This window comes from Protopterus annectens, chromosome 4.part1, assembly GCF_019279795.1.
Source record: "Protopterus annectens isolate FY-2018-M chromosome 4.part1, PAN1.0, whole genome shotgun sequence".
Taxonomy (NCBI): Eukaryota; Metazoa; Chordata; order Ceratodontiformes; family Protopteridae; genus Protopterus; species Protopterus annectens.
In genome coordinates this window covers 310,085,127-310,101,154 of record NC_056734.1, presented here as the reverse complement: position 1 = coordinate 310,101,154, position 16,028 = coordinate 310,085,127, and the positions used below count along the sequence as shown (strand labels likewise).

Below are 16,028 nucleotides of genomic sequence, written 5' to 3'. Positions count from 1 at the left end.
TGTTACATTGCTTAACACATGGCAATCATGCCTCAGGTGGTGCTGCAGGGCTGCCTCTGTCGGATGCACATACTACACTCCCTGTACATGTTTGAGAGCAGGTTGTGTCATGTTAGGCATCCCTGTTACTATATGAGTGAGTCAGAGAGGGGTATCATTCCCAGGGTTCCTACTGAGCCAGTGTATGTGCTATGCGTTGCTTCTTTGCCAAGGCCAGGGCATACTGGGCACGCCTCCTTCTGCCTACTGGGGCAGGCTTAGGTTGTTCCTCCTCTGAGTCACGCTCTGCCTGTGATGTCCTTGGCAATGGTGGGGGGCTGTTTGGCCCGGCCCTATGCTGGTCCTGCTGCAGCTGTTTTCGCAAGATCATATTATGTAGCATAGCACATACCATGACAATTTGGGTACATGTAGTCAGTGTGTACTGCAAGGTTCCACCAGATGTGTCCAGACACCGGAACCGTGACTTGAGCAGCCCAAACACACGCTCTATTACATTACGTGTTTGTGCGTGTGCCTCATTATGGCGTTCCTGTTCAGGTGTGTGTGCGTTCTGATGGGTGTCATCAGCCACGGCTCCAGTGCATAACCTGCATCCCCCACTAGGTGTCCGTGTGGGATGTCCCCATTGGCAAATGTCTGGTACAGCTGCGTCAAATGCCAGATGTGGGAATCGTGATAACTCCCGGGGCAGCCAGCACACACATTCATTATTATGCCCTGGGCATCACACATGACCTGGCAGTTGATGGAGGGGAAGCCCTTGTGGTTAATGTAGGCCCTACCCGCTCACCGGCTGGTGCTTTGATGCATATGTGCGTGCAGTCTATTGCACCCAGTACCTCGGGGTATTCCGCTATTTGCTGGAAGTGACGCATATTGCTGGCCAATACCTCACGGGCATTGGGGAAATATACATGATCACCGACATGTGCTGACATGGCATCCAGGAACTGGTGTAGTACCCTGGAGGCTGATGCCTGTGATATCCTCATCATATCGCCAGTTGGTCTCTGGAAGGTACCTGTTGCTAGTATTCTTAGGCCAACACATACCTTGGTTTCCACTGGGATGGGTTCCCCTCTGTTGGTTTTGTGTGTGAGGCGTGGCCTGCACAGCTCAACAATTTGCTGCAGGAGCTCTCTGTCCACTCTATAGCGCTCTACTATCTCCAGCTCATGTAACCCCTGGTAGGTGACCCTGGGCCTGTACACTCTTCTCCGTCTCCTCACTGTGGGTTGTCTGGCACCATCTGCATTGTCACTACCCTCAGCAAGTCGCCTATGTCTCATTATGACAGCTATGGCAGCCCCTAACATTTCTGCTCTGAGTGAAGCTTTTTCAGTTTTCACTTCTATTAGCTTACTCCTGTCTTGCAGTGTCTCTTAATGGAAACATCCTGCACTACTGTTTGCAGAGTTTTAAGTGCTGGGCTGGGCTACTATTCTGCCTGTGTAATTGCCTGCTTCTAATTATTTTCACCTGCTAGCTTCAGCAGTTATCCCTGCTAGCTTCCTATTAATTCTGTTGCTTCCGTTTTCCTCTCTGTTTCCTCAGGGGGGAGCAACGTGCATACTATCTGAAACACGCTCACAGTGGCTTACACACGCGCACACGTGCTTACACGGTTCAAAATCTACTTATTCGGGTTTAAACGCGCGTACACCCGCGCAAACACTGTTACACGTCTGCCAACAGTCTCCAACATACTCAGCCTGCCTTACACGCGCGTACACCCGCACAAACAGTGTTAAACATCTCCCAACACGCTCCCACATGCTCACACTGCCTTACACGCGTGCACACTGTCCTACTCGCGCTTCATGGCGCGCACACGTGCGCATGCACGGCCAGCAAGAAACTTTGGTGTAGGTAACAGTGTACACCTTCCATTTCTTGACTTTCCATGACTTATCTAGTAGCACACCTCTTTCCATGATGTGTGCCTGTCATCTGTCATGTTACACTGGCCTCCAATGAACTGCATTTCTTTCTACCATTCCCCCCTGTGATGTCACCTATCTCCTACTCTATTCCTCCCCCTTTTGTATCTCTTACACTACTCAGACTGTGCTCATTTGGTATTTGACTGTGAGATTCAGTATCCGAACCCTCATTTGCATCAGATTGCCTACTAATGCTTAGTTACATGTCTTAGACTCAGCTTCCCCCCTTAGCAACCACTACACGGTGGCCATGTTGGTTTTGGTCTGCTGGTCCCTGCATTGTCATTCCATGTATTGCATGAAACCCACATTTGTGGGTTTATAACCTTCTTTTTTATTGTTTTATACAGCGCAGCCCATTTGCGCGGGGCTGCGCTGGGTTTAAACATCGGCGATCGCCGGAAAAAAAAATTATATTTTTAATATTTTTGCATCGGGTTATCTTGCCAATGGCCACATATTTGGCCATTGGCATGCTGCCTGAGTCATATGCAACCTTTATTTGGAGCTGACATCGCTCCGTTGTGGAATTTGCAGAAATGTACTCAGTTGTCAGCTGAGTACATTTCTGCAGCTAAAACGTCTCCTACACGGACTGGTTTCTGCTTCGTGGATCGCTAATATACCTCATTTGCATACCTTTCAGATGCAAGTGAGGTATTTAGCATGTCCACGCCCAGTCCGTGTAAGAGACGTTTTAGCTGGTCTCTTACACGGAGCTTAGGGCTGTTCCTGGATCGCGAGGCTTGCATGGAATGTTGCACGTCTCTTACACTCCGTGCAAGCCTTCGTGAATCCTGCCCTATGCTTTTTTGTCAGAATAAAATCTCCACAGTATATTCAAAGAACTTCATTTGCCATAAAATTCTGATCGAATATTATAAAAAAACAGAGCAGTGTCATACATATGGCAAATAATGTATACATGCTGAGAAAGTTCTACAATATCTTCCTGTAAAAAAATGAAAATAAAGCAGAACCAACAATATAGAGAGGCGTCTAGTGTCTCAACAGCATGCAAACATACAGCACTTGTGAGACTCTGAGAGAAGTACTGAAAATTTCCTCAGAAACTGAAAAAAATATTTGTCAAAGCAGTAAATCAAATAAACACTGCTTCAAGCAAAATGTGCCATAGGAATTACTGTGAACACTGATGGAAATAAAATATTAAAAGATGTTTTTTTTTAAATAAACATACAAATGGAAAGAGAATGTAATAATAAAGTGAGAGGAGTGGGTCCCTAAATAGGGCTTATCTGAGCAGTAAGCCAGGACAAAAAATAGCAGTGTATCCTGTGAAGAGTCAGACGACTTTCTTCTTTGGATGCCAGATAAAAACTGAGCACTCACTTCCACTGACAGCTGAAGAGTTCACTCTTGGGATATGCTCCACTAATCATCTGTCTCAGGAAGACAGATGGAGGAGGGTCTGAGCTTTTGAAAGCTGTCCAGTACTGGTTTACCTTGGCAGATAACCCAAAATGTTACTTAGGCACTGGGAATGATGAACAACGCAGATATGATATAGGGCAAAGGACAGCAGATAACATAACTGGAGCCTTAGTGGTAATACAGGATGTTCAGATGAACAGTAAATCAGTAAAGATTATTAGTTTGGAGTCAAAGAAAGCATTAAAAAGAGTTAATAGTAATACATATTCAAAATGTTAATATATTGGAGTGCTGATAGATTTATTCAGCTTATGGAGACTTTATATTTAGGAGTATTGGCAAGATTAACGGCATAGACTCAACTTTTGGAAGAATTTCTTCTGACTAGAAGTAAAAGGCAGGGATGTCCTCTGTACCCACCTATTTTGTTCTACAAATTGAATCATTAGTATCAGTGATAAGGAGGTTAGCAACTGAAGAATACAGCTGAGAAAGATTCCAGAAGATTATGTCATTAGCTGATAACATATATTTCATGTTGCCCATGCCACAGAAAAATATGTAGGCTTTGATGGAATTATTGAATAGAGGTGTGTGTCTCTCTCAGGGAACAAAGTCATTCTAGGTAAATCTACATGTTTGCCACTTAATGCAGACTTCTATCAGAAAGTAAAGCAAAATAATGGGGTATTTGGAGGTAGAAAAGTGCTAACTATCTATGGGTTGTTTTAATGATAATGTGAATAAAGCATTAAAAAGCACATACCAAGAGGTATTAAATAATATTAAAGGCATGTTTGAAGGATGGAAGGCTGTAACATTTTGAACTGAATGAAAGGTAAGTACTGCAGCGTTACACCTTTTCACAATAGCTATATGTTTCAGATGCCCTCTGGCAGATTCCTGTAAAAAAGTACTTGAAAGACACACAAAAAAAATGAAGAAATATATGCGTGTGGGATGTAAATCAAAAGTGGCCTAGGAGCTGGTGGCCATGTCTGAAGAACTGGTAGGGCTGGGCGGGCTGAACTGAAAATAATACTTGTAGGCAATGCTTTGAGTAGGGAATATTGGGAGGAGTGGAAATGATCATTTGGGAAAATATCATTTGTGATGGGATAACGACATCATAAATGTGTTAGTAAGACAGGAGAGTCATGTGCAACTATCACTTTTGGAAGAGGTGCAGAAACTACTGGGAAGCATATTTAGGCATCCAGAGTTACAGGGGACTACCAGGGAGATTATTACAGTTGACAGGAAACAAGAAGAATTTCAGGAAATAGCATAAATGTTGTGGGGAATCAAGATACAGGGATTAGATGCTGACACAAAGTGGACAGAAATAAAGAGGTGATAAGTTGGGAGGAGTCACTGAATAATTACCAGTTGAAATCAAAGTTGAGGGGTATTACATTACTTTGGTTAGGGAAGTCAAAGAGTTGAAAAAGGGTCCGATAACTGCAGGTAAAAGTCTCTTGTCTTCATATCATGGACGAAAAAGTTAGTGAGGGTTGAAAAGAACACTATCCAAAGCTTACAAACTCTTAAGTGCCTTAAGATGAAATATAGTAGCAAAGGTGAAAGCTCCATGAGTAAAGCAATTAGGAGTGTCAGTTTCTTTACGGAGATGGAAATACACAAGACCTAATCAGGTATACTGCAAATTATCATAGATTCTGAATCTTTGCATGGAGGTATTTATTTAGGCATTTCTGCATTCCAAATAAACAATCAGTATTGTTTTGGGGAGTGATTTCACTTTATAGGAGAGCAGGGACCTGCATATAGGGGAATGGATAGACATTTCTGGGAATGTGAACAATTGCAGACTTATAAATGTCAAGTGCAGTATCTGATTGGTGAGCTTCTGGGAATACATTTACAACTCATCAAGAAGCTATATTTTATGAAGGATATTAAAATTTATCAGGATATGATCAAAACTTGTTTCAGATAATATTACTGTTAACTAAAATCAATTAGAAGAAAGTGGAAAGATAAAGAATGCCAGATAATTAAAGATCTAATATATTTGATTAACAATTTAACTGAAGAAGAAGAGGATAGCTGTGTGATTTGTATGAATTGAGGAACACATTCCTGGCTAAGTGGATGGTGTGACTACATTACATGGAAAAAATGTAGAAATAGAAGAAATCTGTGGTATTACAGTTTATGACAAATAATGGGTACGAAGCTTAGGCAGGATCTATAAAGTGAAAGAATGTGCAGATTTTATTTCAACTTTCCAACCATGGGAAAAAGGAGACTGAGAAGGAAAACATGCAACCAGTATTAGTCTCAGATTCAGCTGTAATAGTAAAGCAAAACAAGTGCATAGGAATGAAAGGTCATTCACATTTAAATCAGTTAATTTTTTCAGTTTTGATTTTCATGTGGTGTTATTAAGAATGCTGGAACTGGGCAGCCACGGTGGTGCAGTGGTTAGCGTTGTTGCCTCACAGAAAGAGGTTCTCCAGTTTGATTCTCAGCTGGGGTGCCTTCTGTGTGGAGTCTGCATGTCCTCCCTGTGATTGTGTGGGTTTCCTCTGGGTGCTCCGGTTTCCTCCCACATCTCAAAGACATGCTGTAGGTGGATTGGACATGCTAAATTGTCCCTAGGCATGACTGCGTGCATGTGTGTGCCTTCTGTGGAAGGTTGGGTGCTGGGCTGGCAACTCGACACCATAAAACTCCACTGCCAATCATGAGCAGACAGGTGATCCGCTGTGGCGACCCCTAACCAGGAAAAGAAGTTATTAAGAATGCTAGAACTGGTAATTTGACAGTTTGTAATAATTGCAACTTATGTTTATGAACAATGTATTAATTTTTAAAAATGTCTTACAAAACTAAAAAGTATGGCTTCTATAACAACAAATATTTTACAAGGTAAAAGGCAAAATACACTGCCAGGTACGTATGCACTTTATTACACAAATTAAGTATGATGTACATTTTAGTTTTATAAGTGCAGACTTACAGAAATAAATAACTGCATTAATGAAAGATATTAAATGATTGCTGGTAGTTCAGTCTTTACTTACAATATGCTGCTTCTTTATGTTTTACTATAATAATACTTAGAAGTTCATAATTTCTGAAAAATGAAGTGTGCAGGTTTGAAAAATAATGAATCCTAATTTATGCAAGTGACAAATATTTTAATTATTGTACAAGACAGGTAAAATGTTCACTCAAGTAATCTAAGGTACAGAAACAAGCATGTGGATTAGTTTAAAATAATCTTATACAGTCAAGAAGATAAGACTAAAGAAGAAATAGCAATAATGCAGTGTCCTCTTTTCCTGACAATTACTGACTTTAATTATATGGCTCTTTATGCATGTCTTCAATGCAGATCAACAGCAGTCTTCATTCCTTGCAATAATAACGTTCTTTCTTGGAGATTAGATTGGATAATGGCAATTTATTTCTAGGTATCGTTCATATTGCAATGGCTTTCTCCATTAAATTATTACATTCTGGAATCATAAACAAACAAATAAATGCAATGATATACTTGATCAGGGAAAATATTTCAACTTAGAAGTAGAAAGAACATAAGTACTGCATTCCTGAACAAAAAGGTCATGTGCCACATTTTAATTCAGGCAGAAAGTAACATGACACATTTTAATTACTTACAGCTTCGTTGAAGGTTGTGCGTCAGGGCTGGTAACTCGGCACATAAAAATAAACTTCCAGTCATTAGCGGACCGGAGTTCCGCTGTGGCGACCCCTAACCGGGAAAAGCCGAAAGACACAACAACAATAGCTTCATTTGTAAGTGAAAATAATTAATATGACACTGTTATGACTCCTACAGAATATGAGACTTCAGTGATTTAAGAAGTGCCATCACAGAAATATTCATTTCACACTTTTACATTTGCTGAGTGTTGGAATGAGGCTTAAAATAAAACTAATTAAGAAAAACGCTCTGCTTACTACTTTTTGGCATTTTCATAACAATTGCTTTGCTTTTGTAATTAGGTAGTTAAATACTATGCATTTCCTGTGATCCATTCTTACATGACACAGTCATTGAACACCAACCCTTTTGCACTTAATACTTAAAAGAAAAATCCATTGATGTATTTAAAAAAGTGAAATTACTTGACTCAGCCATCAAGATAACAGAGTAGAGACCACAACTGTACCCTTTCTCATATAGTTTATTTTAATGGCTAGCATTTTCCTAAGAAATAGTGAATCTGAATTTGTTTTACTTAATTGAAAATGAGTATGCACTGATGTAAGATGACATTATAGAAATATAACTATAAAGGGCATTTTTTTAATGTGTTGAATTTAAAACAATAATATATAAAAATTAATATTGGTTAACAGGACTTTAATCTTTTGAATCTTTTTTGAATCTTAATAGTAAACAGCTATAGGTAAGTGTGTATATGTTTATATGTCTTGGTAAATATTTAATAATGCTGGTGAGTTAAATGAATTTTACATACACAGCAGTAGTGTTATAGTGCATTGTTTTAGTTTTTTATTTAATATCAAAACCTATATGTAATATATGGATATATATTATTACTGTTGAAACATAGTTATATACTATGGTTTACTATCAATATGTTAAAATTTGGTTCAGCGAACGCGGAAATCAAACGTTAGGTAGTCAACTTTCCATGTTGCTGAACGCTAGGAGATCGAGATTTCATATCAGCGAATGCAAGTGTGCATTCAATGATAGTAACTCGATGTTGTGAGTAGAGTTGAGGTATAGTGCGGAAAGGGAAAGGTATCCCTTTCCTCACTGTAGTGCGATCTCAGAGTTACAATATTTAATATGCAGGGGGTGTGGGGGGTACAGCCCCACACAGGGATTGCAGGGGGGCTTGCCCCCCCTGCTTAAGCATAATTGACAGTGTAGGTGTTTCATTTACATTTGCACCTATATTGCCATCATGGGTGATTTGCACCTATATTGCCATCATGGGCGATTTTCGACATTAATGTCGAATCTGCTAAATTTGATCAACAGATTCGACATTATAAGCTAATTAGTATGCCGAAGTGTGACGTCATTTTCGTTGTATTGAACTTCAGTGTTCTGCATGTTGATATTTTGATAGTAAACCATATACTACATATGAGTTTTATGGCTGGATTTTTTAGTGGACAGCGATTTTTTTAATATTACATATGCTGATGTATGACCGACTTAGGATCTGCTAGGTGAAATACCTTAATGTGTTTACGATTTTCATGTATGTATTTATGTTAAAATATAACATCTGCCTCTCTTTTCATCAGTTTTCAATCTGTTACAAGGAAGAATGTTTTTCTTCACGCATTTTAAATGATGGTTCAACTGAAGTTGCCACAGTGGAGCAGGGAGCATTATTGCTGTCTTACAGTAAGCAGCCCTCTACTTCAATTATCAGTTGGGTTTCTTATGTGTGCCTGAAGTCTGACTGTCCTTTCTGCACCTGAGTAGGCTTTCTCGGAGTGTCCCAGTTTCTTCCTGTCTCTTAAATGCATGAATTATATGAATCATCATGTTCCATATTAGTCATGGGGGTGCATTCAGTGTGTGATCAAGTGAGCATTCTGAGTCGGATCTGTGCTCTGCCCAGAACAATCTTCAAAGCCATGCACTCACTGCCTACTATCATAAACACAGGCAGATCTCTATATAAAGACAGCCAGAGCACAAAAAGCTTCAGAGTATTTGTTACCCACATGCTCCAACTGAAGGGATTTTTGGGTTATCAGAAAATGTATACAAGGATGGGTCAGTAACTATTTAAGTTATATGTTTACACTGAAGAAGCCTTTGTGGTAAAAAGCAGTTTGTCTTTAAGTACTGCAGTTCGTAATATAAAATAAAAGTTTTTTAACTTCTCTATCAGAGCTGAACTCATTTGTTAGATTAAAAAATCATTTATGAAACAATTAGTTACTTTACATGTTTTTATTTTTTCAGGGTTACCTACACCTTTTTTTTCTTTTCCAAGCACATACTGTATTCACATGTAATGTGGTCTTTCACCTGAAGAACTACAACACAGTATTCTAGCTGTGTTGTGGAAATCAAATTACTCATATATGAAATGCTAGCTAAACTTTTCTGAAACCCTTTAATGTATACCCATAAAAATAAAAAACCTGCAGTAGTAAACTTGTCATATGAGTGGTTATTCTGATAGATCACTGTTGCAGTAGCCTCAAATGAATGGCTCCTACCATCCGTGACTGGCAAACTTAAAAAGCTAACGGTTGCCTTCCACACAGTTCAACTGTCAGGATCTTGAGCAGATCTCCATATAAAGACAACCAGAGCACAAAATGCTTCAGAGTATTTGTTGCCAAGGAGGAATGCAAGAGACCTGAAGGAACAATGCCAGGAAACAGACCCAACTGTAAACTCTGCACAAAAGGTGGAAACATCCACACTATGTCAATGCAAAATAAAAAAAAAAGCAAGCAAATAAGGGAGCAGGAGGAAGGGAGGAAGGGAAGGTGATCTATTAGAATATTTACTGTTACAATAATTTTACTTACACAGCTGTACTACATTCATGCACAGATCTCTGTTGCAGCAGCCTTTGCCGAATGGGTAGATTACCATAGCTTAGAAAACTACTAAAGGGAGGAGAACAATGAACTAAGACTCCAGGAAACCCTGCATAATGTCTTGGAAAACCCTGTTCTTGACCTGTAAAAGAAATACAGCCTCTGTAGTGTTTTGTAAATGTGTACACATGACCAAGTCTCTACCTCTAGAACACTTCTAGAGTTTACTTCTTGCCAAAAAGCCACCAAAGAAGCTAAAGCCATTGTGGCATAGGCTCTAATCCAGCTTGGAATTGACTTTTTAAGGTGAGTGTAACAAAAAAGCAATAGTGTGAGACAACAACTGGGAAATGTTAAGCTTTGACTCTTGTCCTTTTCTCTTACCCTTGTATGAGTCAAATAGCTGATATGCTTTACTGAAGCCTCAAGTTTTATCACAGTAGTATCGGATCTGCCTACGGATATCCAGAAAAAAATATTTTTGCTTTTATTCTTGCTTCCAGAAAAGAAGACAGGGAGCTGAACAATGTAGCTTAAAATAAACTCTGAGTCCCCCTTAGGCATAAAAGAAGAATTAGCCTCAAAGAAACTCTGCCCTTCTGAAAAATAAGGTGGTGTTGACTCACCATAATCACTTGTTATTCAGATACTCTACTAGCAGATGTCAGAGCAATTAGTAAAACAGTCTTCCACACTAAGATCATTCAAGCCTGATGAAATGGTTCAAAGGAGAAAAAGTAAGCTTTTCAAGTACATAGTTGAGATCCCAAGGAGGAATCGCCTATTACATAGGTGGATGAATATGCAACACTCCTTGCAAAAACTGTTTAACTTGAGCAAGTTTAGAAAGTGTGTGGGGGATGGTCACAGGTCAATCAAGCTGAAATGTCTGATAAGTGCTTTCTTCAAGCACAATTTGGACGATTGTATGGGTAACCATACATTCACCCCGGGGGTTCCCACCTGTCTCTCTCTTGGACAGGGGCAATAGGTGTTGATTATGGAAACAAGGGCAAAACTAGGCTAGGTTTGTAAGGGTCCTAGGGCCATTAGCCTAGTAACTTTCTATGATCCAATAATAAAGAAATAAGAAAGGACTAAAGTGAGTAAGTCACATAAATAGTTAAGAGCCACTGGCAGCCAGGCCTGAAAGCAGGTCTAAATTCTTGGACTGGCACCAACCAGAAAATCTTTTCCACTTGTACATATATGATTTTCAGCTAGTAGTTTTTTTTTTCATTTTTCTCCTTTATTATCCGTTGAATGACTTCAGAAAGCAGGTGCCTTATAGTATTAAAATTCTGTCTTCTTGTCAATTACATGAAGATTTTCCAAACTCAAGTGAATCAAACAATCCTGTGTTGAGAGAGCAAATTCAGTCTGGGGGGAAGTTTGTGGTAATTGACCTTAGCCAGTTTGAAAAGAAGGGAGAACCACTGTTATCTTGTCAAAGGGGGGGGGGTCACCAATATTTTTGGGGTGTCCTTCTGGAGCTTCAGAAAAGCCATGGATATCAGTGGAAAAGGTAGAAAATTACACAGGAGAATTCTTCCCATGGGAATGAGAAAGCATCCACCTTTCAGTCCTGTTTGCAGGGAATCCTGGAGCAGAATTTCTCCAGCTGTTTGTTCTGAAAGGAGGCAGACAGATCTACCTGACGTGTTACCCACAGCTGAATCAGTTCTTGAAAGACCTCAGGATAAAGTTGCCTTTCTTGTGAGTCTGTCCTGGTCCTGCTGGGCATGCTCTAACAGACTGTAAGAAGACTGCAGAAACAAACTGATCTAAGTTGCTATATACCAGTCTGTCATAGCCAGTCTCAAAGAGGGTAGAATCTGAGGTCCCCCTTATTTTTATGTACCACATTAGTATGGTGTTTTCTGTGGACACTTGCAGAGATTCTGGGCACCAGAAATGATTTTAGGCTTTCAAAGCATTGATCGCTGCCAGCATCTCTCACACATTGATGTGCTTCTGTCTATCTGGAGGGTTTCAGAACACTTGCCCTTTTACCCCTTTACATGCATACAAATATTTCAAACATGGGCAATAGTGCCCTTCTTGTCTGCCACTATACCAAAAACATAATTCCAATGTGTCCAAATTATTCCTAAAATATCTTAACTAATGCTTACTTTAATATCATTTGGTAGTCTTTTCCAGATATCGGTTCCTCTCTCACAGAACCAGTTACTACATCTTTCATTCATATTCAATCTTCTACACAGATTGTCTAATGATTCTCTACTACTCTTTGATAACAGCAAACATTTCCATAGGTATTTGCTTCTAAATGCTAAATACACCTGAGTAAGGTGTCCACTTAAATATCTATATGAAACACTGTACAAGTTTGGATATTTTATAACAACTTTAATTTTCACACCCACTCTTGCTGTATTATCATTGTACTCTTTCCAATTTACTTGTGGTAGTTTTCTTATAATGTTTCCATATTATTATTCAATATTCTAGTTTGGGTCTGATGTAACTTAGAATGATTTCATCATTTTTGATTTCCAAGAATTTTATCAACCTTTTTGTAAAGCTTAGCTTTAGAACTATCATTAACCAATTGGTAGATGTGATCAGGAAAAACTCACAACTAAATCTACTGCACCCACTTAAATTCTGATGTTTCTGCAGTTACAGACTGTAGTTAAGGCAGAAGGGAGAGTGGGAGACATGGCTTGCAAGAGATCCAGTTTACCCACCAAAGAATCTCCCCTTTTTTAGGAATCCCAGAACTGGGATCTGAAAGGACAACTGCTGAATCCGGACTGATTATGAGAATCATAGATGCCATGTAACCCAAAATCCTTAGAAATTTCCTTGTAGATTTGTGTTTTTTATTGGAGAAACTCAGGAAGAATTCCTGGAACATCTTTACTTTGTTTAGAGAAAAGAATGATGTTTGGAGGAGACAAATTTGTCAAGGGAAATTTTTAGTAGGGGGGGGGGTATAGATAAGTAGGTAAGGGAAGGATGTGGTTGGAAGGGTTGGCCATTCAAGGCAAGCTGTATAGTTGTAAGTAGGGCAAGGAAGGGAAGTTTCTGGAGGGATGGTGGGAGGAAGTGAAGTAAGTGAGGGGTGGTACTTAATTCTGAGTAATGGGAACCAGTTAGAGAGCACATTTTGGCATGATCTTGTTAAGTGCAGGATCATATCCAAGATGACCTGATGTAGGCTGGTGATCAGGTTGGCCATGGGTGACTTGCAGGAAGGGAGAGGTGAGTCATTTTTTTTTTCTGCCCTGTTGAGTAGCTGTGGGTTTTGGGGGCAGGTGGCTAGAGAGCAGTGATTTAGGGGGTCACTGTGGGGTTAAGGCCATAGCCATAAGTGGTGCAGCAGTGAAAGAAGAGACAAACATACTGTTTCCCATTTGTAGTAATGGAAGTGAGTTGCTCCTCAGGGTTAATTTCTTAAGGGTTAGTCCATACAGCTTCAGCATGCTCTTACCCTTTCTGTAACTTTAAAAAAAGAAAAAAAAAAAAACAGAGCATTTACATGCTGTTGGTCCTGTTTTCCTTTGACATTCGTGTTTGTGATGCAGGGCAGTGTGAAACTGAATTTAAGTCTGTGAAGCCGTGACAAATCATTTCAGTCATCAGTCAAAAGCTCACAATAAGTACGATTATTTTGCAAAAAGTTTAGTACTCTTAAATGTTTTTCAGCAAGACATTTTATAACATGTAGTACTCCTTCACTTGCCTGTGACGGTGATTGCATGCTTCACTCTGTTAGTGGGCTGGGAAGGCTTGTGATGGTGACATAGTGACTATGGGTATTGGTTTTGGTGGTGGCCAGCTTGGTGGTGGTAATTTCATGGGCTGTGAGGTACCTGTGTGTAATGGCTGTTTCCATGCATGTGTGGTGGGTAGGGTAGCCATTGGGAGGATGGCGGGATGTGCCTTAGAGCACAGATATTAAAAAAAAAAAAATATATATATATATATATATATATATATATATATATATATATATATATATATATATATATATATAGATAGATAGATATAGATATAGATATAGATGAGCCTACCAAGGTCAGTGGGCAATATGAATAATGACTAAAATTAAAAGGACAGCTTGAAGAAAAGCATTGTTTGTGTAGACTGGCAGCCTATCATTTTTCTTGTGATGATGTGCAAAATAATTGCAAAAGTTCTGAGGAAATGAAAGCATATCCACATTCCCAGCCCCAATAAGTGCAGTGTGTTAGAAAGACAGATAACATTGTTTTATTTTCTATTTTCTTTAAAATATAATCACATGTATTAGCAAAAAAAAAAAATATAGAATGGATTTCTGGCACATGGACTGATAGGTTTTGGCAAGATCAAGTGGCTTTCAAAATATGTCATGCCACCAGCGAGTGAGGTGAGTCTTTGTGAGGGAGGGACCCCACCTTTATTTACGCTTTGGTCCAGAGTTTTTGATCTGAGAGGTTGAAATGTTTGCCTTCCTTTGTTTCCTGGACACTATGCTGACAGTAGTTGCAGACAAGGAGAGCAAGCAGAGGATGGGTGTGCTGCTGTGAGACTGTGAGAAGGAGCAAGAAGGAAGTCAATGAATAGGAAAGGGAGGAGATTAGAGGGGAGGAAAACAGAAAAAGGAGACAGAAGGACAAAAGAGAAAAAGAAAAAAAATGTATTCAAGCAGGAACCTGACCATTATACGAAAGCTGTACACTGAGCTGCTGTACATTACTCTGGGTTATAGCCATTTAGTGTGTGTGTGTGTGTGTGTGTGTGTGTGTGTGTGTGTGTGTGTGTGTGTGTGTGTGTGTGTGTGTGTGTGTGTGTGTGTGTGTGTGTGTGTGTGTGTGTGTGTGTGTGTGTGTGTGTGTGTGTGTGTGTGTGTGTGTGTGAGTGTGTGCGTGTGTGCGTGTGTGCGTGTGTGCGTGTGTGTGTGTGTGTGTGTGTGTGTGTGTGTGTGTGTGTGTGTTTTTTTGTGTTGGTGTTGTATGGTACTTACATTTTTCTTGTCTCATTCTTGGTGTCAGCAAATGATATGGCACATGAACAGGCATTGAGGCAGAGGTGGGCAGACACTGTGGCTCAGGTGGAGGACCTTCTTCCAGAGATGCTGAGCAGTGACACTATGATGACAGTAGCATAGGGCCAAACAAATAATAAGAGACAGCAGCCATCAAAGGGCAAGCAGACAGCCAGAGGCAAAATAACATGTCAATCACAAGCCAGCACTTGCCAGTCCAGCAGGTAATGTTCTTACAGTTAATGCTAGGGGGGGTGGATGGGGTAGTAGGTTCAGTGGGCAGGGGACTGAGGATCCATGGATTTTGGTGATGGGGTACTAGCTCAAATCTGTCATCGGAGGGTCCTGTGAGTGGCGTTTGGGGTTTGCAGACTTTAGCAGGAGAGGGGCATGGATTTAGGGAGCACAGCTCAGGTTTGGCCAGTCCTGATATGGTCATTAGTTTGTTGCTGCTAGAAGAAGAGTCTGATCCTTGCTTGGAGGAGGTGAGGTCAGATTTTGGAATGCGACCGGGAGATTGGTTAGCTATGCAGGCTCTGGGACAGTGGATTGAGGCAGTATTCTTGACTCCTCACATACCATCTTTAGCAATGGAGAAGATGTGGAAAGGGGAATATGTGGACATTTTTGATTTGTCACAGATGGTGTCCAACATTTGTTGGAAGCTGAGAAAGTGGATGGTAAAGAACTATTGGCAGCCTTAGTGGCCCTGGGTCAAAGACGGCTTGGAAAAATGCGGCCAAGAAGGTGGGAGAATTGGGTGTTGGGATATGTTTATTACAGGGCAGTCTGGTTGGAAAAGGATAGTGCATTGGCACTTCCACTCTTGGCTTAATTTTTGACAATATGGGAGGTGCAATGGCTGCATGTTAGCAATGCATGGTTCTGGTACGATCAGAAATTTCACAAGAGGAGGGAGGTGGATCGGTCCTTGCATTAGGATGAGAGGCACTGGACATACGACTACCTACTATGATGGACAGCTTCACAGTGGATGCAAAAGGGAATAAAATAAGGAAAGGAGGTGTTGGGGTATGTTGGGCATTAATACACAACGATGTTCATGAGCAGTGTGTAGGTTCTTGCACGCTTGCTCAAAGTGTGCAGATATCCACCCAGCAGTGCAGTGTAGAAAGCACAAG

General features: G+C 40.2%; 1 protein-coding gene across 1 annotated transcript in view; it reads right to left on the bottom strand.

Moving 5' to 3' along the window:
* Positions 1-6,249: 6,249 nt before the first annotated feature.
* LOC122800843 overlaps positions 6,250-16,028 on the bottom strand; it is a 1,417,490-nt gene continuing 1,407,711 nt past the window's right edge. The window contains exon 25 of the mRNA XM_044070157.1: positions 6,250-6,829. The gene's annotated coding sequence lies outside the window, so the exon portion shown is untranslated. The remainder of the gene's footprint in view (positions 6,830-16,028) is intronic.